This window comes from Gorilla gorilla, chromosome 6 (assembly GCF_029281585.2).
Source record: "Gorilla gorilla gorilla isolate KB3781 chromosome 6, NHGRI_mGorGor1-v2.1_pri, whole genome shotgun sequence".
NCBI classification, from domain to species: Eukaryota; Metazoa; Chordata; class Mammalia; order Primates; family Hominidae; genus Gorilla; species Gorilla gorilla.
In genome coordinates, this window is record NC_073230.2 from 122,194,495 (window position 1) to 122,218,136 (window position 23,642).

The following is a 23,642-nucleotide window of genomic DNA, read 5'->3' on the forward strand; positions in this document are numbered from 1 at the left end:
TGCTTATTAGGCCTACCACTGGGTCTGGTTACTTAATGCCTTTATAAAAAAGATGGATATATACTTTGTCACAAATGACTTTGAAAATATTTCATAATTATGTTTCAATCTATCTGGTTTTTTTTAAATATTATGTGTTTTATTTTATACATTAAAAAACTCATTCTGAGAAAGAATTTATAATTTCACCTAATTTTTCTTTTAATCAGTTATTAGAAAAAAAGCATAGAGAAATCCTGAATCTCCCTAACATTTCAATCCATGGATTCAAGCCTCATAATCTCACTTCAGAATCTAATTATGTGGGGTCATTTTTATACATGAGGGAGAGAGAAATCCAAGAGGTATATTTTTTCTAACAATTATAAAACATAACTGGGGAGACAGAGGGTGGAGCAAGATGGTAGAACAAAAAGATCCATCCAGTAATGCTGTGATTCTTGCAGACTTGCAGAGGTACCACCTTGATGATCTTGGACGAGATGTGGTAGAAGCATATTAACATTACAAATTTTGTCCTTCACATTTTACCCCATTTATTTAAGATCTGGTAGAATTATCTGAATTACTGCACTTGAGATGCTCCCTAAAGCAGATACAGCTTAGGTCACAACACCCATGTCCTCTGAAATATCTGAAAATCCTTCCGAAGAAGGACATCTACAAATAAGCCCAGCCAGTGAAGACCACAAGAAATATCTAACCTTTCAATGCCCAGATACCAAAGAACATCTATTAGCATCAACACAATCCAAGAAAACATAACCTCACCCAATGTACTAAATAAGCCACTAAGGACCATTCTAGAGAAGCAGAGATATGCGACCTTTCTCACAGAGAATTCAAAATGGCCATGTTTAGAAAATACAGAGAAATTCAAGATAAAACAGAGAATGAATTCAGGAGTCTCACTGATAAACTTCACAAAGAGACTGAAATACTTAAAAAGAATCAAGCAGAAATTCTGGAGTTGAAAAATGCAATTTGCATACTAAAGAATGCATCAGAGTTCTATAATAGCAGAATGAATCAAGCAGAAGAAAGAATTAGAGAGCTCGAAGGCAGACAATTTGAAAATAAACTGTCAGAGGAGGCAAAAGAAAAAAAAGTAAAAAACAATGAAGCATGCCTACTGGATCCAGATAATTGCCTGGAAAGGGCAAATCTAAGACTTATTGGCCATAAAGAGGAGGTAGACAAAGAAATAGTGGTAGAAAGTTTATTCAAAGGGATAACAACAGAAAACTTCCAAAACCTAGAGAAAGATATCAAAATCCAAGTACAAGACAGTTATAGGACACCAAGAAGATTTAGCCCAAAGAAGACTACCTCAAAATATTCAATAATCACACTCCCCAAGGTCAAGGATAAAGAAAGGATCTGAAAAGCAGCAAGAGAAAAGAAACAAATAACATACAATGGAGTCAAATACATCTGGCAGCACGCTTTTCAATGGAAACCTTACAGGCCAAGAGAGTGACATATCTAAAATGCTGAAGGAAAAAGCTTTTACTGTAGAACAGTATTGGCAGTGAAAATATCCTTCAGACATGAAAGGGAAATAAAAACTTTTCCCAGATAAACAAAAGCTGAGGAAATTAATCAATGCCAGCCCTGTCCTACAAGAAATGCTAAAGGTAGTACTTCAATCAGAACCAAAAAATCTTTCCCAGACAAACAAAAGCTGAGAGATTTTTATCAATACCAGATCTATCTTATGAGAAATGCTAAAGAGAGTACTTCAATAAGCAATATTAATAAAAGGGCATTAATGAACAATAAGAAATCACCTGGAGGTCCAAAACTCGTGGGTAATAGTAAGTACACAGAAAAACACAGAATAATACAGCACCATAACTGTGGTTTTATACTACCTTTAACCTAAGTAGAAAGACTAAACAATAAACCAATCAAAAATAATAACTACAACTTTTCTAGACACGTAAATACAATAAGATATAAATAAAATCAATAAAAAGTTAAAAACCAGGCGGATGAATTTGAGGCATAGAGTTTTTATCAGTTTTTATTTTGTGTGTGTGTTTGTTTATGCAAATAGTGTTAAATTATTATTAGATTAAAATAATGGGTTATAAGATGGTACTTGCAAGCCTCATGGGAACCTCAAACAAGAAAACATACAATGGATACAGAAAAAAATAAAAATAAAAACACTAGCTCATGTTATCAGAGACAACCACCTTCACTAGAGGAAGACAGAAAAGAAAGAAGAAAGGGAAAACCACAAAACAACCAGAAAACAACAAAATGGCAGGAGTAAGTCCTTCCTTATCAATAATATAATAACATTGTACATAAATGGATTAAACTCTCCAATCAGAAGACACAGACTGGCTGAATGGATGAAAAAAGACTCACTGATCTCTTGCCTACAAGAAACACACTTCACCCATAAAGACTCAGAGAGACCGAAAACAAAGGGATGGAAAAAGATATTTCATGATCATGGAAACCAAAACAGAGCAGAATTCACTGTACTTATATCAGACAAAACAGGTTTCAAGACAAAAATAGTAAGAAGAGACAAAGAAGGTCATTATGTAATGATAAAGGGGTCAATTCTGCAAGAGGATATAACAGTTTTAAATATATATGCATCTAAACCTGAAGCACCCAGATTTCTAAAAAATATTATTGGAGCTAAAGAGAGAGATAGGTCTCAACACCCCACTTTCAGCATTGGGCAGATCTTCCAGACAGAAAATCAACAAAGAAACTTCAGACTTAATATGCTCCATACACTAAATGCATCTAACAGATACTTACAGAATACTTCATCCAAGACCTGCAAAACACACATTCTTTTCCTTGCACATGGATCATTCTCAGGATGTACCATATGTTAGGTTACAAAATAAGTCTTAAAACACTCAAAAAATTGAAATAATATCAAGCATCTTCTCTGACCACAATGGAATAAAACTAGAAAATAATAACAAGAGAAAATTTGTGAACTATACAAATAAATAGAAACTAAACAATTTGCTCCTGAGTGACCAGTGGGTCAATAAAAACATTAAGAAGTAAATTGAAACTTTTTTTCGAATGAATAATAATGGAAAAACAACATATAAAAACCTATGGGATACAGCAAAAGTAGTACTCAGGAGGGAAGTTAAGAGCTATAAGTGCCTACATCAAATAAGAAAAAAAAGACTTCAAATAAACAATCTAATGATACATCTTAAAGAACTGGAAAAGCAAGAGCAAACCAAACCCAAAATTAGTACAAGAGAGGAGATTATAAAATCAGAGCAGAAATCAATAAAATTGAAATGAAAAAACAATACAAAAGATCAATGAAACAAAAAGTCGGTTTTGTGAAAAGTTAAACAAAATTGACAAACCTTTAGCAAGATTAACTAAAAATAACAGAGAGATGATCCAAATAAATAAAATCAGAAATAAAAATGGAGACATTAGAATTAATATAGAAGAAATTCAAAGGATTATTAGTGGCTACTGTGAGCAACCATATGCCAGTAAATTGGAAAATCTAGAAGAAATGGGCAAACTCTTAGATATACACAACCTACCAAGACTGAACCAGGAAGAAATCCAAAACGTGAACAGGCCAATAACAAATAATGAAATTGAAGCCATAATAAAGTCTCCCAATTAAGAAAAACATGGGACCTGAGAGCTTCACTGCTGAATTCTACCAAACATTTAAAGAAGAACTAATAGCAATTCTACTCTAACTATTCCAAAAAATAGAGGAGGAGGAAATACTCCCAAACTCACTCTATGAAGCCAGTATTACACTGATATCAAAACCAGACAAAGACACATCAAAGAAAGAAAACTACAAGCCAGTATCTCTGATGAATATTGATGCAAAAATCCTCAACAAAATACTAGAAAACTAAATTCAGCAATATATTTGAAGGATCACTCATTAAGACCAAGTAGAATTTATCCCTGGGATGCAAAAGTAATTCAACATAAAGAAATCGATCAGTGTGGTACATCAAATTAACAAAATGAAGGACAATTGCAATGATCATTGCAATTGATACTGAAAAAGCGTTTGATAAAATTTAACATCTCTTCATGATAAAAACCCTAAAAAAACTGGGGATAGAAGGAACATACCTCAATGTAATGAAAGCCATATACTACAGACACATAGCTAGTATCATACTTAATGAGAAAAACTGAAAGCCTTTCCTGTAAGATCTGGAACATGACAAGGATGTCGCGTCATTGCTCTTAATTCAACATAGTACTGGAAGTCCTAGCCAGAGCAACCAGAAAAGAGAAAGATATAAAGGACATACAAACTGGAAATGAGGAAGTCAAATATCCTTGTTTGCAAATGATATAATGTTTTGTTTGGAAAAAGCTAAAGACTCCACAAGAAAGCTATTAGAACTGATAAATAAATTCAGTAAAGTCACAGGATACAAAATCAACATTCAAAAACAAGTGGAATTTCTGTATGCTAACAGCGAACAATGTGAAAAAGAAATTAAAAAGTAATAATATTTATAATGGCCACACATAAATAGGAATTAACAAAATAAGTGAAAAATCTCTATAATAAAAACTATAAAACACTGATAAAAAAATTGAAGAGGACATCAAAAAAATGGAAAGACATTCCATGTTTAAGAATTGGGAGAATAAATGTTGTTAAAATGTCCATGCTACCCAAAGCAATCCACAGATTCAATGCAGTCCCCATCAAAATACCATTAATATTCTTCACATAAATAGAAAAAAAATCCTAAAGTATGTATGAACTACAAGAGACCCAAAATAACCAAAGCCATCTTAAGCAAAATAAATAAATAAATGAAACGGGAGGAATCACATTCCCTGACTTCAAATTGTACTACAGAGCTATGGTAACAAAAACATCATGATACTGGCATAAAAGCAGACACATAGACCAGTGGAACAGACTAGAGAACCTTGAATTATATCCACAAACCTACAGTGAACTAATTTTGATATACAGTGGGGAAATGACAGTCTTTTCTACAAATGGTGCTGGGAAAACTGGATATCCATTTGCAGAAGAATGCAACTAGACCCCTATTTCTCACCATATACAAAAATACAATCAAAATGAATTAAAGTCTTAAATCTAAGTCCTCAAACTATGAAACTACTATAAGAAAACATTGCAGAAAATCTCCAGGACATGGGTCTGGGTAAAGACTTCGTGAGTAATATGCAACAAGCACAGGCAACCAAAGCAAAAATGAGCAAATGGGATCACATCAAGTTAAAGTTTCTGCACTTTAACTTAGTAAAAGTAAAGTAAAGGAAGTAAAAGTAAAGGAAGCAACCAATAACGTGAAGAGCCAATCACAGAGCAGGAGAAAATATTTGCAATCTACCCCTCTGACAAGTGATTAATAGCTAGAATATATAAGCAGCTCAAACAACTCTATAGGAAAAAAATCTAATAATTCAATTTAAAAATAGACAAAAATATGAATTGACATTTCTCAAAAGAAGACATCCAATGACAAACAGGTATATGAAAAGGTGCCCAACATCATTAATCATCAGAGAAATTCAAATCAAAACTATTATGAAACCTCTCACCTCAGTTTAAATGGCTTTTATCTAAAATGCAGACAATAACAAATGCAGCTGAGAATTTTCAGAAAAGGGAGCCATTGTACTCTGTTGCCGAGGATGTAAATTATTACAATCACTATAGAGAACAGTTTAGTAGTTCCTCAAAAAAACTAAAAATAGAGCTACCATAGGATCCTGCAGTTCCACTCCTAGGTATATATCCATAAGAAAGAAAATTGGTATATTGAAAAGATATTTGCACTTCCATGTTTATTGCAACACTATTCACAATAGCCAAGATTTGGAAGCAACCTAAGTGTCCATCAGCAGATGAATGGATAAAGAAAATTTGGTACATATACACAATGGAGTACTATACAGCCATAAAAAAGAATGAGATCCAGTTACTTGCAGCCACATGAATGAAAGTAGAGATCACAATGGTAAATGAAATAAGCCAGGCACATAAAACAAACATCACATGTTTTCACTTATTTGTGGGATGTAAAAATCAAATCAATTGGACTCATAAACATAGAGAATAGGAGGATAATTACCAGAGGCTGGGAAAGATAGTGGGAGGTTTGGGTGGAGGTGGAGATAGTTAATAGGTATAAGAAATAGAAAGAATGAATAAAATCTATTATTTGATAGCATAACAGGATGACTATAGTCAATAATTGTATATTTGAAAATAAAGAATGTAATCAGATAATTTGTAACTCAAAAAAATAATGCTTGAGGAGATGGATACCCCATTCTCCATGATGTGCTTATTTCACATTGCGTGCATATATCAAAACATCTCATGTAGCCAATAAATATATACACCTACTATGTACCCACAAGAATTTTAAAAAATACTTTAAAAATTAAAAAAATATAAAAAACACTGGTTAGATTTGAGTTTTTGGTCAATAAATGAATCTTTTATTTTAAAAAAAACTACTGAAAAGATAACACTAGATTAATACCTCATACCACACATATATGTAATTATTAAAATGCATTGGAAATCTAAATATAAAAAATAAAATCATATAAGTACTATAAGAATAAATTCCAGTATAAACTGATAATAGAGAAACATTTTCTAACTATGACCCAAAATTCAGATGTGATAAAGAAAAAATAGTGAATCTGGCTTGACTTATGTTTGTGTTGGTTAAGTAAAGTTAAAAGACAATTGAAAAATTAGGAGAAAATATTTGCAACGTAGATTAAAGAAAAAGGGGTTATATTGCTAATGTATAAATTTTAGAATTTGATATAAAATGCCAAAATTTTAGAAGTAAAATTGGCAAGATATATGACATGCTAAAATTGTTCTCTCATCTCTCTGTTTTTCTTCCTTTCTTCCAAATCCTTTAAACCTTTTAAAAATTTTCAGCTCAGGAAACTTCAGGGCCTGTGTTATCAGATGTCATTTGACAAACAGGAAAAAACAAGCTGGCCACATTTTGATCTTGGTTAACATAAAACACACACATGCGCACACACACACACACACACACACACAACACACACCCCAATACATATTATTTTTTTCTGAATAATTTGAGAGGAAGCTGTATTGTAATGTTCCATTACCCCTAAATATTTATATACTTTTAAGATTAGGGATACTTTTTTACATAATTTCCAAAAATTCCAAAAATGTATCATAATCAGAACATTGATACAACATCATTATCTAATGTATTGATCTTATTTATGTTTTAGTAATTGTCCCAAAAATTTCCTCTTAGCAAAATTAAAAATATATTCCAGAATCACACATTACGTATTAATATTTTAAGAGTAAACATTAGAATAAAGCTATGACATATGACTTTTAAATCAATAAAAAGAAAATAAATGAATAATAATAAAAATCAATTCAAAAGTAAGAAAGGAGAGAAAGAATAGAACAAGTGGGATGAACAGAAAGCACAAAATAAGGTAACAGAAATCTATTCCAAATATCACTAATCACACTCTAGATAAACGTTATATAAAATATAAGTTAAAACATAGAGATTAAGTAACTGGACTTTAAACTATATAGCTTTTTACAAGATATATGCTCTAAACTTAAAGGCACTGTTGGGCAAAGAATGGAAAAGGAAGTACCAGTCTAATGCTAACCAAAAGTAAGCTAGTATAATTCTATCAGTATTAGACAAAATAGACTTTAAAACAAAAAACACTGATAGTGACAAAAGGAATAGTACTTAAGTTTTCAGTTCTTAAAAAATATGTAAAAAGTATGAACATATATGTCAAAAATAAGTTCAAAATACATAAAACAGAAATTTATAGAACTAAAAAGAGAAATTTATAAATTTGCCATCAGAGTGAGAAGCTTGAGTTTCTACTTCTAGTATTTGGGAGACTGAACATGCACCAACAAATAAAATTTTGAAAATCAATAAGGATATAAACTTGAGAACGAAATTAACAAGTTTTACCAAATTAGGTTTGTATAAAACCCTACAGATGAAAGTTAGCAAATATATGTTATTTTTATACCCACATGAAACTTTAAGGAAAATTGACGGTAAAGTAGGCCACATAGTAAGTCTCAACATGTTTCAAAGGATTGGCCTTTCAGATTACAATCTGTGATTCCAGGACAATTGTTAGAAGCCAACAATAAGAAGATAGCTAAAATTATCTCCATATTTGATACTTTAGAAATGTCCTGCTAGTAATTCATAGATCAAAACAATAAATTCTAGTAAAAATGAGAACATATTTAGATCTTAATATTATGTAAATAGGTGACAAACTCTGTTTAAGAAATGCTTTAAATGAGTACCACAAATTTTTATACATACTGCTTATACAGCTGAGGAAATAATAAACTTGTAGATAGGCTAATAGAATTGATCTAAACAGAAGCAAAAATAATAAATAGTTTAAAAATAAAAACATAGCAGAACATCCAAGAACTCTAAGAAATGTCAACAAGTCTAACAAAAATGGAAGTGCAGTTTCAAAAAGAGAAGAGATGACACTTTGGAAGTGGGCCAAATAATATGTGAAAAGATAATAGCTGATGATTTTTAAAACAAATTGAAGAAAAGAAAACCAAGACCAAAGAAGTCTAGAGAACCCTAGGCAAAAGAAAGAAAAAAAGAAAGAAAAAGAAAGGAAAGAAAGAGAGAGAAAGAAAGAAGAAAGAAAGAGAGAGAAAGGAAGATGTTTAGAAATATTATAGAATGCTCAAAAGTTAAAGACAATATCCTGAAGGCAGACCGAGGTAAAAAGTATATATTATACACAGCTAACTTCTTAGAAATTTTGCAAGCCCAGAGTGTTATCTATAAAGTACTCTCAACTTAGAATTCTATACTCAGAGGAAATATCTTTCAAAAGTGAAAGTAAGATAAATACTCCTACAAACAAACTCTGAGAAAATTCATTGCCAGTAGAACTGAACTATATGAAATATTAAATAACATGTTTAGGCAGAATCTACACAAAAAAAACGAGGAGCACTGGAAATGGCAAAAAGGGTTAATATAAAAACATTTTCTTATTTTAATAACTTTTTACTATAAAGTAAAAGAGTAACAATGTATCATTGCAAGATTGGACATTGAAACTGTCCAACTAGAGACATACACCATGTTTGTGGATAAAAGATTTGATGCTATCAAGTTGGTAAATTTTCCAAAATTGTTTTAAAAACTTAGAAGAGTGCAATCAAAATAACAAGAGTGTTTTTTTTTCTTTTATTATTATACTTTAAGTTTCAGGGTACGTGTGCACATTGTGCAGGTTAGTTACATACGTATACATGTGCCACGCTGGTGTGCTGCACCCACTAACTCATCACCTAGCATTAGGTATATCTCCCAATGCTATCCCTCCCCCCTCCCCCCACCCCACAACAGTCCCCAGAGTGTGATGTTCCCCTTCCTGTGTCCATGTGATCTCATTGTTCAATTCCCACCTATGAGTGAGAATATGCGGTGTTTGGTTTTTTGTTCTTGCGATAGTTTACTGAGAATGATGTTTTCCAATTTCATCCATGTCCCTACAAACGACATGAACTCATCATTTTTTATGGCTGCATAGTATTCCATGGTGTATATGTGCCACATTTTCTTAATCCAGCCTATCATTGTTGGACATTTGGGTTGGTTCCAAATCTTTGCTATTGTGAATAGTGCCACAATAAACATACGGGTGCATGTGTCTTTATAGCAGCATGATTTATAGTCCTTTGGGTATATACCCAGTAATGTGATGGCTGGGTCAAATGGTATTTCTAGTTCTAGATCCCTGAGGAATCGCCACACTGACTTCCACAATGGTTGAACTAGTTTACAGTCCCACCAACAGTGTAAAAGTGTTCCTATTTCTCCACATCCTCTCCAGCACCTGTTGTTTCCTGACTTTTTAATGATTGCCATTCTAACTGGTGTGAGATGGTATCTCATTGTGGTTTTGATTTGCATTTCTCTGATGGCCAGTGATGATGAGCATTTTTTCATGTGTTTTTTGGCTGCATAAATGTCTTCTTTTGAGAAGTGTCTGTTCATGTCCTTTGCCCTCTTTTTGATGGGGTTGTTTGTTTCTTTCTTGTAAATTTGTTTGAGTTCATTGTAGATTCTGGATATTAGCCCTTTGTCAGATGAGTAGGTTGCAAAAATTTTCTCCCATTTTGTAGGTTGCCTGTTCACTCTGATGGTAGTTTCTTTTGCTGTACAGAGCTCTTTAGTTTAATTAGATCCCATTTGTCAATTTTGTCTTTTGTTGCCATTGCTTTTGGTGTTTCAGACATGAAGTCCTTGCCCATGCCTATACTGCCTAGGTTTTCTTCTAGGGTTTTTATGGTTTTAGGTCTAACGTTTAAGTCTTTAATCCATCTTGAATTGATTTTTGTATAAGGTGTAAGGAAGGGATCCAGTTTCAGCTTTCTACATATGGCTAGCCAGTTTTCCCAGCACCATTTATTAAATAGGGAATCCTTTCCCCATTGCTTGTTTTTCTCAGGTTTGTCAAAGATCAGATAGTTGTAGATATGCGGCGTTATTTCTGAGGGCTCTGTTCTGTTCCATTGATCTATATCTCTGTTTTGGTGCCAGTATCATGCTGTTTTGGTTACTGTAGCCTTGTAGTATAGTTTGAAGTCAGGTAGTGTGATGCCTCCAGCTTTGTTCTTTTGGCTTAGGATTGCCTTGGCGATGCGGGCTCTTTTTTGGTTCCGTATGAACTTTAAAGTAGCTTTTTTCCAATTCTGTGAAGAAAGGCATTGGTGGCTTGATGGGGATGGCATTGAATCTGTAAATTACCTTGGGCAGTATGGCCATTTTCACGATATTGATTCTTCCTACCCATGAGCATGGAATGTTCTTCCATTTGTTCGTATCCTCTTTTATTTCATTGAGCAGTGGTTTGTAGTTCTCCTTGAAGAGGTCCTTCACATCCCTTGTAAGTTGGATTCCTAGGTATTTTATTCTCTTTGAAGCAATTGTGAATGGGAGTTCACTCATGATTTGGCTCTCTGTTTGTCTGTTGTTGGTGTATAAGAATGCTTGTGATTTTTGTACATTGATTTTGTATCCTGAGACTTTGCTGAAGTTGCTTATCAGCTTAAGGAGATTTTGGGCTGAGACAATGGGGTTTTCTAGATATACAATCATGTCGTCTGCAAACAGGTTCAATTTGACTTCCTCTTTTCCTAATTGAATACCCTTTATTTCCTTCTCCTGCCTAATTGCCCTGGCCAGAACTTCCAACACTATGTTGAATAGGAGTGGTGAGAGAGGGCATCCCTGTCTTGGGCCAGTTTTCAAAGGGAATGCTTCCAGTTTTTGCCCATTCAGTATGATATTGGCTGTGGGTTTGTCATAGATAGCTCTTATTATTTTGAAATACGTCCCATCAATACCTAATTTATTGAGAGTTTTTAGCATGAAGGGTTGTTGAATTTTGTCAAAGGCCTTTTCTGCATCTATTGAGATGATCATGTGGATTTTGTCTTTGGCTCTGTTTATATGCTGGATTACATTTATTGATTTGCATATATTGAACCAGCCTTGCATCCCAGGGATGAAGCCCACTTGATCATGGTGGATAAGCTTTTTGATGTGCTGCTGGATTCATTTTGCCAGTATTTTATTGAGGATTTTTACATCAACGTTCATCAAGGATATTGGTCTAAAATTCTCTTTTTTTGTTGTGTCTCTGCCCGGCTTTGGTATCAGAATGATGCTGGCCTCATAAAATGAGTTAGGGAGGATTCCCTCTTTTTCTATTGATTGGAATAGTTTCAGAAGGAATGGTACCAGTTCCTCTTTGTACCTCTGGTAGAATTCGGCTGTGAATCCATCTGGTCCTGGACTCTTTTTGGTTGGTAAGCTATTGATTATTGCCACAATTTCAGCTCCTGTTATTGGTCTATTCAGAGATTCAACTTCTTCCTGGTTTAGTCTTGAGAGAGTGTATGTGTCAAGGAATTTATCCATTTCTTCTAGATTTTCTAGTTTATTTGCGTAGAGGTGTTTGTAGTATTCTCTGATGGTAGTTTGTAGTTCTGTGGGATCGGTGGTGATATCCCCTTTATCATTTTTTATTGCATCTATTTGATTCTTCTCTCTTTTTTTCTTTATTAGTCTTGCTAGCGGTCTATCTATTTTGTTGATCCTTTCAAAAAACCAGCTCCTGGATTCATTAATTTTTTGAAGGGTTTTTTGTGTCTCTATTTCCTTCAGTTCTGCTCTGATTTTAGTTATTTCTTGCCTTCTGCTAGCTTTTGAATGTGTTTGCTCTTGCTTTTCTAGTTCTTTTAATTGTGATGTTAGGGTGTCAATTTTGGATCTTTTCTGCTTTCTCTTGTGGGCATTTAGTGCTATAAATTTCCCTCGACACACTGCTTTGAATGCATCCCAGAGATTCTGGTATGTTGTGTCTTTGTTCTCGTTGGTTTCAAAGAACATCTTTATTTCTGCCTTCATTTCGTTATGTACCCAGTAGTCATTCAGGAGCAGGTTGTTCAGTTTCCATGTAGTTGAGTGGTTCTGAGTGAGATTCTTAATCCTGAGTTCTAGTTTGATTGCACTGTGGTCTGAGAGACAGTTTGTTATAATTTCTGTTCTTTTACATTTGCTGAGGAGAGCTTTACTTCCAAGTATGTGGTCAATTTTGGAATAGGTGTGGTGTGGTGCTGAAAAAAATGTATATTCTGTTGGTTTGGGGTGGAGAGTTCTGTAGATGTCTCTTGGGTCCACTTGGTGCAGAGCTGAGTTCAATTCCTGGGTATCCCTGTTGACTTTCTGTCTTGTTGATCTGTCTAATGTTGACATTGGGGTGTTAAAGTCTCCCATTATTAAGGTGTGGGAGTCTAAGTCTCTTTGTAGGTCACTCAGGACTTGCTTTATGAATCTGGGTGCTCCTGTATAGGGTGCATATATATTTAGGATCGTTAGCTCTTCTTGTTGAATTGATTCCTTTACCATTATGTAATGGCCTTCTTTGTCTCTTTTGATCTTTATTGGTTTAAAGTCTGTTTTATCAGAGACTAGGATTGCAACCCCTGCCTTTTTTTGTTTTCCATTTGCTTGGTAGATCTTCCTCCATCCTTTTATTTTGAGCCTATGTGTGTCTCTGCACGCGAAATGGGTTTCCTGAATACAGCACACTGATGGGTCTTGAGTCTTTATCCAATTTGCCAGTCTGTGTCTTTTAATTGGAGTATTTAGTCCATTTACATTTAAAGTTAATATTGTTATGTGTGAATTTGATCCTGTCATGATGATGTTAGCTGGTTATTTTGCTCGTTAGTTGATGCAGTTTCTTCCTAGTCTCAATGGTCTTTACATTTTGGCATGATTTTGCAGCGGCTGGTACCGGTTGTTCCTTTCCATGTTTAGCGCTTCCTTCAGGAGCTCTTTTAGGGCAGGCCTGGTGGTGACAAAATCTCTCAGCATTTGCTTGTCTGTAAAGTATTTTATTTCTCCTTCACTTATGAAGCTTAGTTTGGCTGGATATGAAATTCTGGGTTGAAAATTCTTTTCTTTAAGAATGTTGAATATTGGCCCCCACTCTCTTCTGGCTTGTAGGGTTTCTGCCGAGAGATCCGCTGTTAGTCTGATGGGCTTCCCTTTGAGGGTAACCCGATCTTTCTTTCTGGCTGCCCTTAACATTTTTTCCTTCATTTCAACTTTGGTGAATCTGACAATTATGTGTCTTGGAGTTGCTCCTCTTGAGGAGTATCTTTGTGGTGTTCTCTGTATTTCCTGAATCTGAAGGTTGGCCTGCCTTGCTAGATTGGGGAAGTTCTCCTGGATAATATCCTGCAGAGTGTTTTCCAACTTGGTTCCATTCTCCCCATCACTTTCAGGTACACCAATCAGACGTAGATTTGGTCTTTTCACATAGTCCGATATTTCTTGGAGGCTTTGCTCATTTCTTTTTATTCTTTTTTCTCTAAACTTCCCTTCTCGCTTCATTTCATTCATTTCATCTTCCATCACTGATACCCTTTCTTCCAGTTGATCACATCGGCTCCTGAGGCTTCTGCATTCTTCACGTAGTTCTCGAGCCTTGGTTTTCAGCTCCATCAGCTCCTTTAAGCGCTTCTCTGTATTGGTTATTCTAGTTATACATTCTTCTAAATTTCTTTCAAAGTTTTCAACTTCTTTGCCTTTGGTTTGAATGTCCTCCCGTAGCTCAGAGTAATTTGATCGTCTGAAGCCTTCTGCTCTCAGCTCGTCAAAGTCGTTCTCCGTCCAGCTTTTTTCCATTGCTGGTGAGGAACTGCGTTCCTTTGGAGGAGGAGAGGCGCTCTGCTTTTTAGTTTCCAGTTTTTCTGTTCTGTTTTTTCCCCATCTTTGTGGTTTTATCTACTTTTGGTCTTTGATGATGGTGATGTACAGATGGGTTTTTGCTGTGGATGTCCTGTTTGTTAGTTTTCCTTCTAACAGACGGGACCTTCAGCTGCAGGTCTGTTGGAGTACCCTGCCGTGTGAGGTGTCAGTGTGCCCCTGCTGGGGGGTGCCTCCCAGTTAGGCTGCTCGGGGGTCAGGGGTCAGGGACCCACTTGAGGAGGCAGTCTGCCCGTTCTCAGATCTCCAGCTGCGTACTGGGAGAACCACTGCTCTCTTCAAAGCTGTCAGACAGGGATATTTAAGTCTGCAGAGGTTACTGCTGTCTTTTTGTTTGTCTGTGCCCTGCCCCCAGAGGTGGAGCCAACAGAGGCAGGCAGGCCTCCTTGAGCTGTGGTGGGCTCCACCCAGTTCGAGCTTCCCCGCTGCTTTGTTTACCTAAGCAAGCCTGGGCAATGGCGGGCGCCCCTCCCCCAACCTCGCTTCTGCCTTGCAGTTTGATCTCAGACTGCTGTGCTAGCAATCAGCGAGACTCCGTGGGCGTAGGACCCTCCGAGCCAAGTGCGGGATATAATCTCGTGGTGCGCCGTTTTTTAAGCCCCTCGGAAAAGTGCAGTATTCGGGTGGGAGTGACCCGATTTTCCAGGTGCCGTCTGTCACCCCTTTCTTTGACTCGGAAAGGGAACTCCCTGACCCCTTGCGCTTCCCAAGTGAGGCAATGCCTCACCCTGCTTTGGCTCGCGCACGGTGCGCGCACCTACTGACCTGTGCCCACTGTCTGGCACTCCCTAGTGAGATGAACCCGGTACCTCAGATGGAAATGCAGAAATCACCTGTCTTCTGCGTCACTCACGCTGGAAGCTGTAGACCGGAGCTGTTCCTATTCGGCCATCTTGGTTCCTCCCCAGTGTTTTTAATGTTGTTTTTTTTCACTTTGTGAAACTTGAGAGTAAATTTATTTATGTATTTAATTTATTTTAATTTTTATTTAAGTTTGGGGTATAAATGCAGGTTTATTACTTAGGTAAACCTGTGCCATGGGGATTTGTTTTACAGATTGTTTCATCAGTGGTGTATTAAGCCTAGTACCCATTCGTTATTTTTCCATATCTTCTGTCTCCTCGTACCCTCTACCCTCCACCCTCCAAAAGGCCCAAGTGTGTTTTGGTCGCCTCTAAGTGTTTATGTGTTCTCATCACTTAGCTCCTACTTGTAAGTGAGAACATGCAGCATTTGGTTTTGTGTTTCTGTGTTAGTTTACTAAGGATAATAACCTACAGCTCCATTTATGTCCCTGCAAAAGACATGATATTACAACTTAATTCTAAACTTAAAATAAAAAAGAGAAGCTCAAGACTTAATAAGACTTTAGAAAATAAGAATAAGTTTGAAGGATTTGCTTCAACAAGTAGCTGGAATAATTGATGCACTGTGGTGTTCTTTTCAGGGATCAACACAATAAAAGGAATGTAATGTAATAGTTAGAAAAGACAAAAACGCAGGTATGTATTTCTATATGAGGAAGCTTATAAGGAAATTGGGTCTGCAGATGAATGAGAAAATAAGGAGCTGTTCAAGAAATAGTTATGGGTTTTCTTAAAGAAAACACATGAAGTAAATCTTAACATAAAATATTGTTAAATTTGATTATATTAAATTAAGAAGTTTTGCTAGAAATCTAATGTACAACATAGTGACTGTAGTTAATAGTACTGTATTGTATACTTGAAATTTGCTAAGAGAGTAAAACTTAAATGTTCTCACTTCACATACACAAAACTGATAACAATGTGAGGTGATGCATGTGTTAATTAACTTGATTCTGATAATCGTTTCACAATGTATACATACATTAAAACATCACATTGTAGACTCTAAATATATACAATTTTAGTTTTCAATTATACCTCAAAAAAGCTGGAAACATTAAGAAATTCTGTTCATTAAAAGTACCATAGTAAGAGTCCACTACTGTGCGAATGTTTTGCCATTTTATTTCATTGCTCTTAATTCAACATAGTACTGGAAGTCCTAGCTAGAGCAATCAGAAAAGAGAAAGATATAAAGGACATACAAACTGGAAATGAGGAAGTCAAATATCCTTGTTTGCAAATGATATAATGTTTTGTTTGGAAAAAGCTAAAGACTCCACAAGAAAGCTATTAGAACTGATAAATAAATTCAGTAAAGTCACAGGATACAAAATCAACATTCAAAAACAAGTAGAATTTCTGTATGCTAACAGCGAACAATGTGAAAAAGAAATTAAAAAGTAATAACATTTATAATGGCCACACATAAAATTAAATATCTAGGAATTAACAAAATAAGTGAAAATCTCTATAATAAAAACTATAAAACACTGATAAAAAAATTGAAGAGGACATCAAAAAATGGAAAGACATTCCATGTTTAAGAACTGGGAGAATAAATATTGTTAAAATGTCCATACTACCCAAAGCAATCCACAGATTCAATGCAGTACCCATCAAAATACCATTAATATTCTTCACATAAATAGAAAAAAAAATCCTAAAGTATATATGAACTACAAGAGACCCAAAATAACCAAAGCCATCTTAAGCAAAATAAATACATAAATGAAACGGGAGGAATCACATTCCATGACTTCAAATTATACTACAGAGCTATGGTGACAAAAACATCATGATACTGGCATAAAAGCAGACACATAGACCAGTGGAACAGACTACAGAACCCAGAATTATATCCACAAACCTACAGTGAACTAATTTTGACATACAGTGGGGAAATGACAAAATTAGTATAAAGATACATAAAACTCAATGTGAATAAAATCAATGTAGTAAAAAAAAAAATGAAGAAAAACCCACAAAATTTGTGAACAGACATTTCAGAGAAAATAAACATGATTAGTCAATAAAGATACAAACCTGCAAAAAAACTCCCAGCTTTTGCTGTAATTAAAAATTTGATGAAAATTGTGTTTGTGTAATGGTGTTGCAGTTTGACCCTATTGCTATATGCAGTCATTTCCCTTTAAAATTGTGGAATGCAGACTGGGCAACCTAGAAAGACCCCATCTCTACAAAAGAGAAAAATTAAAATATTAGCTGGGCATGGTGGTGCATGCCTGTAGTCCTAGCTACTTGGGAGGCTAACATGGGAGGACTCTTTCAGCCCACGAATTTGAGGCTGCAGTGAGCTTGGATCACACCACTGCTCTCCGAACTGGGTGACAGAATTAGACTCTGTCTCAAAAAGAAAAATAAATAAAAATAAAATTGCAGAATGCCTTTACATACCCAGTATTTTATTATTTGAAAAAGTAGTTCAAGAAATATTTTGAAAAACAATACAATTTTTATTACTAGATTTTAAAAATATATGGCTCTATTTATTAGGTGAATCGTGTCTCCCCAAAATTTATATGTTGAAGCCCTAACACTCATTTCCTCAGAATGTCACTGTATTTGGAGATAGCACTTTTAAAGAAAAAAATTAATGTCCGGGCGCAGTGGTTCATGCCTGTAATCCCAGCACTTTGAGAGGCCAAGGCAGGTGGATCACTTGAGGCCAGAAATTTGAGACCAGCCTGGGCAACATGGTGAAACCCTGTCTCTAATAAAAATACAAAAAATTTGCTGGAGGTGATGGTACATACCTGTAATCCCAGCTAATTGGGAGGCTAAGGACCAAGAATCACTTGAACCCAAAAGGTGGAGGTTGCTGAGATCATGCCAGTGAACTCTAGCCTGGGCGACAGAGCAAGACTCTGCCTTAAAAAATTAATAATAAAAATAAAAATAAAAAAGGAGAGAGAGAAAATTAAGTTAAAATGAGGTCATTAGGGTGGGCCCTAATCTAATATAACTGGTGTCCTTATAAGAAAAGGAAGGAGATAAGGACACACAAAGAAATATCAGAAATGCATGAACACATAGAAAAGATCATCTGAGGACACATCACAGAAATGGCCACCTGCAAGCCAAGGAAGGCCCTTGGAGGAAAGCAAACTTGCTGTCACCTTGATCTTGAACTTCCAGCTTCCACAAATGTGAGAAATACATTTATTATTTAAGCTGCCCAGTCTGGCATTTTGTTATGGCAGCTCTAGCAAATTAATACACTCTACGTAAGACAGTGAAAGTAGCTGGTTCTAAAATGACCATCGTAAATATGTTCAACTATGTCAGTAAGTTACTTGAATCATCACAGAATTATAAGAGGAATTTAAAGACATTTAAGTAATCTAAGAAAAAAATAAATTATGATATCTCAGCCATCATTTAAATAAAAGCTTTTATCTCTTTATGAGAGATTCAGTTTTTCTTTTTTTTCCCCAAGATGGTGGATTAGAGGCTTTTAGCATCCCTCAGCCACTTGGAAATAGTGAAACTATATGAAATTTATTTCATTTCTATGAACTTTATTTCAAGAATGAAAATGTGAATTCACTGGAATAGTGAAAGACACTTCAGATCCCAGAGAGAAGGTGGGCAAGCAGCCTCTGGGATGGCATTTGGCTGATAAAAGTGAGTAAAGCCACTGTACATGAGAGAGGTAGAGAGTCTTTCTTTATGACTCATCTTCTCACTAGGGACACATGTAACCCAGGCCAAGGGAAAGTCCTTTATTTCTTGAAAGCCCTTTATTTCTTGAAACTTGAGGAGAGGCTAGGAGATGCTGAAAGGGAAAGACATCCAGAAATGTGGGAATTTTCCTAGATTTGGGACTGAGAGCAGAACACCATTTTTAATTCTGGCTCATACAGTGATATGGTTTGGCTGTGTCCCCACCCCAAATCTCCTCTTGAATTGTAGTCCTCACATATCAAGGAATGGACAGGTAGGGGTAATTGGGTCATTGGGGAGGTTCCCCCATGCTGTTTTCATGATAATGAATGAGTTTCATGAGATCTGATGCATTTATATATGTCTGGCATTTCCCCTGCTTACTTTCATTCTCTCTCCTGCTGTCCCATAAAGAGATAACTTCTGCCATGATTGTAAGTTTCCTGAGGCCTCCCCACCAAATGTGGACCTGTGAGTCAGTTAAACGTGTTTCCTTTATTAATTTACCCAGTCTCCGGTATTCTTCATAGCGGCATCAGAATGGACTAATATATACAGAGTCAGTCTTTGTTTGGTGACTCAGTAGAATGGCCACACAGACATTTTACTGTTAGGCCACAGATAGGAGGAAGCACTTGCTCTAGAGCAGGAGGAGTACTCCCACAGGTGGAATTGAGTGATGAATGTGGTAAGTGCCCCAGTAGTAAGTGCTTGAATTGGGTTGCTTCCCAATGCAAGACTGAAGTGTTAGGGAGTTGCTGAAACCACAGTTTATCCTGGGTGGCAAAACATTCAGCCAAGGAAAGTTTTGCAACCTGGAACTGGTCTGTGTTTGTCACTGCTGGTTGCCCCAGCCTGCCCCTGAGATTGTGGTGCAGTGAAGTCCTCTCTGCTCCGCACCCAGGCATTTCTCCAGGCATTCAGAGCACCCACTTGCCTAGATTAGCAGTCTGAGCAGCCCCATCCTTCCTGTGCAGAGACTGTGGTATAACAGGGCTAACTGTGCTCCATGCCCAGGCATATCTCTGGGCATTCAGAGAATACAGTCACCTGGATTAGCAGCCTGAGCTGCTGCCACCCTTCCTGTGCATAGACTGTGAGGCAGAGGAGCCCTCTCCACTCATTCCCAGGGACATCTCCAGGCATTTGGAGTACCTGCTTGCCTGGATTAGTAGCTTGAGTCATCCCACCCTTCCTGTGCAGAGATCTTGGTGCAGTGGTGATCTCTCCACTTCACACCTGTGCGTATTCATAGGCATTTGGTGCAGTCCCTTGTAGGGATTAGCTGCCTGAGGTGCCCTCACATTCCTGCAAAGCTTTTGTTTCACCACCAGCTGGTCCACTCCTTGCTAGGGAACAATTTCCAGGCAATCAAAATACCTGCTGGCCTGGATTAGTGGCTGTCTCTCCTTCTCCTGCAAAGACATTGCTGCATTAGAGGTTATTCCATTCCTTGCCAGGGACTAGTTGTTCACTTAGATGAGTGCCTGAGTCTCCTCTTGCTTCCTGTGCAGAGATCTTGGCAGGCAGCACACTCTCTAAACCACGCCCACACATATCTCCAGGCATTTGGAGCATCAACACTTCTAGATTAGGAATTTAGGCTGCCCCCTCTCCCCATGCAGAGAACTTAGGGCAGCAGAGGTTTCCCAACTCCATGCCTAGGCACAACTCTGTGTGCTTGGGAGCTATTTGACCACGTCTACTTGGTACTGGTGCTTGTGTCTGCCATTAGGGAAACTGTAGGCAGGCCTGCCCTGTTCACCTTCACCCATCTTGGTCTTCCCTCTGGGACTGAGCAGAGAGCTCAGACAATGATGCATTTGACAGATCAGTGCAATACCTGAGGCAACAAAGAACTTCCCCTAAAAACAAAGATCAAGTGTATACCCATCCAGATGACCTAGAGCCAGGTCTTACCCATAAGTGCTACCTTCTGGCCTACAGGTTGAATAGTGCAACGCAAGAGGAAATCTGATACAAGTGCCAAACACTGGGGAATGAGAGCCTCCTGAGATCTCCACCATCCCAACCCCACAGGAGGCAGTGAGTATGCTCACAAGCCCAGCACATCAATACTACAACCAGCTGTTGAGAAAGCCACCATACAAAGGCTAAATATAACCATGGAACTTAAGATTTCTTGCCTAAACTCACTCAAAACCGTCAACTACATGGAAAAAAAAAATCCCATCAACAAGTGGGTGAAGGATATGAACAGACACTTCTCAAAAGAAGACGTTTATGCAGCCAACAGACACATGAAAAAATGCTCATCATCACTGGCTATCAAAGAAATGCAAATCAAAACCACAATGAGTTACCATCTCACACCAGTTTGAATGGCGATCATTAAAAAGTCAGGAAACAACAGGTGCTGGAGAGGATGTGGAGAAATAGGAACACTTTTACACTGTTGATGAGACTGTAAACTTGTTCAACCATTGTGGAAGACAGTGTGACAATTCCTCAAGGATCTACAACTAGAAATACCATTTGACCCAGCCACCCCATTACTGGGTATATACCCAAAGGATTATAAATCATGCTGCTATAAAGACACATGCACACATGTTTATTGTGGCACTATTCACAATAGCAAAGACTTGGAACCAACCCAAATGTCCAACAATGATAGACTGGATTTAGAAAATGTGGCACATATACACCATGGAATACTATGCAGCCATAAAAAAGGGTGAGTTCATGTCCTTTGTAGGGACATGGATGAAGCTGGAAACCATCATTCTCAGCAAACTATCGCAATGACAAAAAACCAAACACCGCATATTCTCACTCATAGGTGGGAATTTAACAATGAGAACACTTAGACACAGGAAGGGGAACATCACACACCGGGGCCTGTTGTGGGGTGGGGGGAGGGGGGAGGGATAGCATTAAGGGATATACTTAATGTAAATGACGAGTTAATGGGTGCAGCACACCAACATGGCACATGTATACATATGTAACAAACCTGCATGTTGTGCACATGTACCCTAGAACTTAAAGTATAATAAAATTAAAAAGATTTCTTGACACTGAAAACACCCAGAACCAAAGCCAAAAGGACTACAAAACATTATATATTATAGACACCTCCTCAAAGGGAGAAAAATCCCATCCAAATTACGGCAAAATTGAAAAAGTAAGGAAAGATAATATATCCAGATAAAAGAACCAGATAAACAACTCCCAAAGTATAAAGTATTAAAAACCAGAGTATTACAACACCACCCAAGGGGAACACTAACTCTACAGCAACAGATCCTAGCTAAAATGAAATCATTGAAATACCAGATAAATAATTCAAAATATTGATTTTAAAGAAGCTCAATGAGATCCAAGAAAAAACAATACCAATAGAAAGAAATCATAAAAACAATTCAGGACATGAAAGAAGAAATAGACACAATTTAAACAAAAAACTTCTGAAAATGAAAAATTTATTGAAGAAGTTACAAAATACAGTTGAAAGCTTTAACAATAGGCTAGACCAAGTGGAAGAAATAATTTTAGAACTCGAATATAGGTCTTTTAAATTAACCCAGTCAGACAAAAGTAAAAAATAATGAATTGAAAACACGAACAAAGCCTTTGAGAAATACAGGATTATGTAAAATGTCCAAAGCCGTGAGTTATAAGTATTTTAGAGAAAGATGAAGAAAAAATAAAAAGTATGTAAAACCTATCTGAGGACATAATTAAAGAAAACTTCAATAGCCTTAGAGAGATTTAGACATTCAGATGCAAGAAGCTCATAGAACTCCTGGAAGATAAATTGCGAGAACTTCACCAAGGCATATAGTCATTAGACTGTTCAGAGTCCACATAGAGGAAGAAACTCCTAAGAGCCGCAAGAGAGAAGCATCTAATCACTGATAAAGGAAATCCCATCAGACTAACAGTAGACTTTGCAGCAGAAACCAGAAAAGACTGGGTGACTATTTTTAGTTTTATTAAAGAAAAAACAATGCCAGCCAATAATTTCATATCCTGCCAAACTAAGCTTCACAAATTAAGGAGAGAGAAAGGCTTTCCCAGAAAAACAAATGCTAGTGAAATTCATCACCACTAGACTGGCCAGCCAAGGAATATTCAAAGGCATTCTAAACATGGAAACTAAAGGATGACACTTGCCATCATAAACAGTCACATAAATCAATTACACAATTGGAATCAATTACACCTAGAAATCAATTACACAATTGAAACTCCTAGGTAATTATCTAACAACACTATGACAGAAACAATACCTCAAATATCAATATTAATCTTGAATATAAATGACCTAAGTGCCCCACAAAAAAGAGTGGTGAGTTGGATAATAAAACCATCCACATGCTGCCTACAAGAGACACATCTAGCTTTAAGATAGGTACAGACTCAAAGTAAATGGGTGGAAAAAGATATATCACACAAATGGAAAACAAAATTGAGCAGGAATAGCCATTCTCATATAAGATACAATGACTTTGAACAAAAAAATAGTAAAAGAAAAGACAAAGAAGAACATTAGATAATGATGATAATAAGAAAGAATCGGTAATTATATTAGTCTGTTTTACACTGCTATAAAGATACTACCTGAGACTGGATAATTTATTATAAAGATACTACCTGAGACTGGATCATTTATTGAGAAAAGAGGTTTAATTGACTCATAGTTCTACATGGCTAGGGCAGCCTCAGGAAACATACAATTATGGCG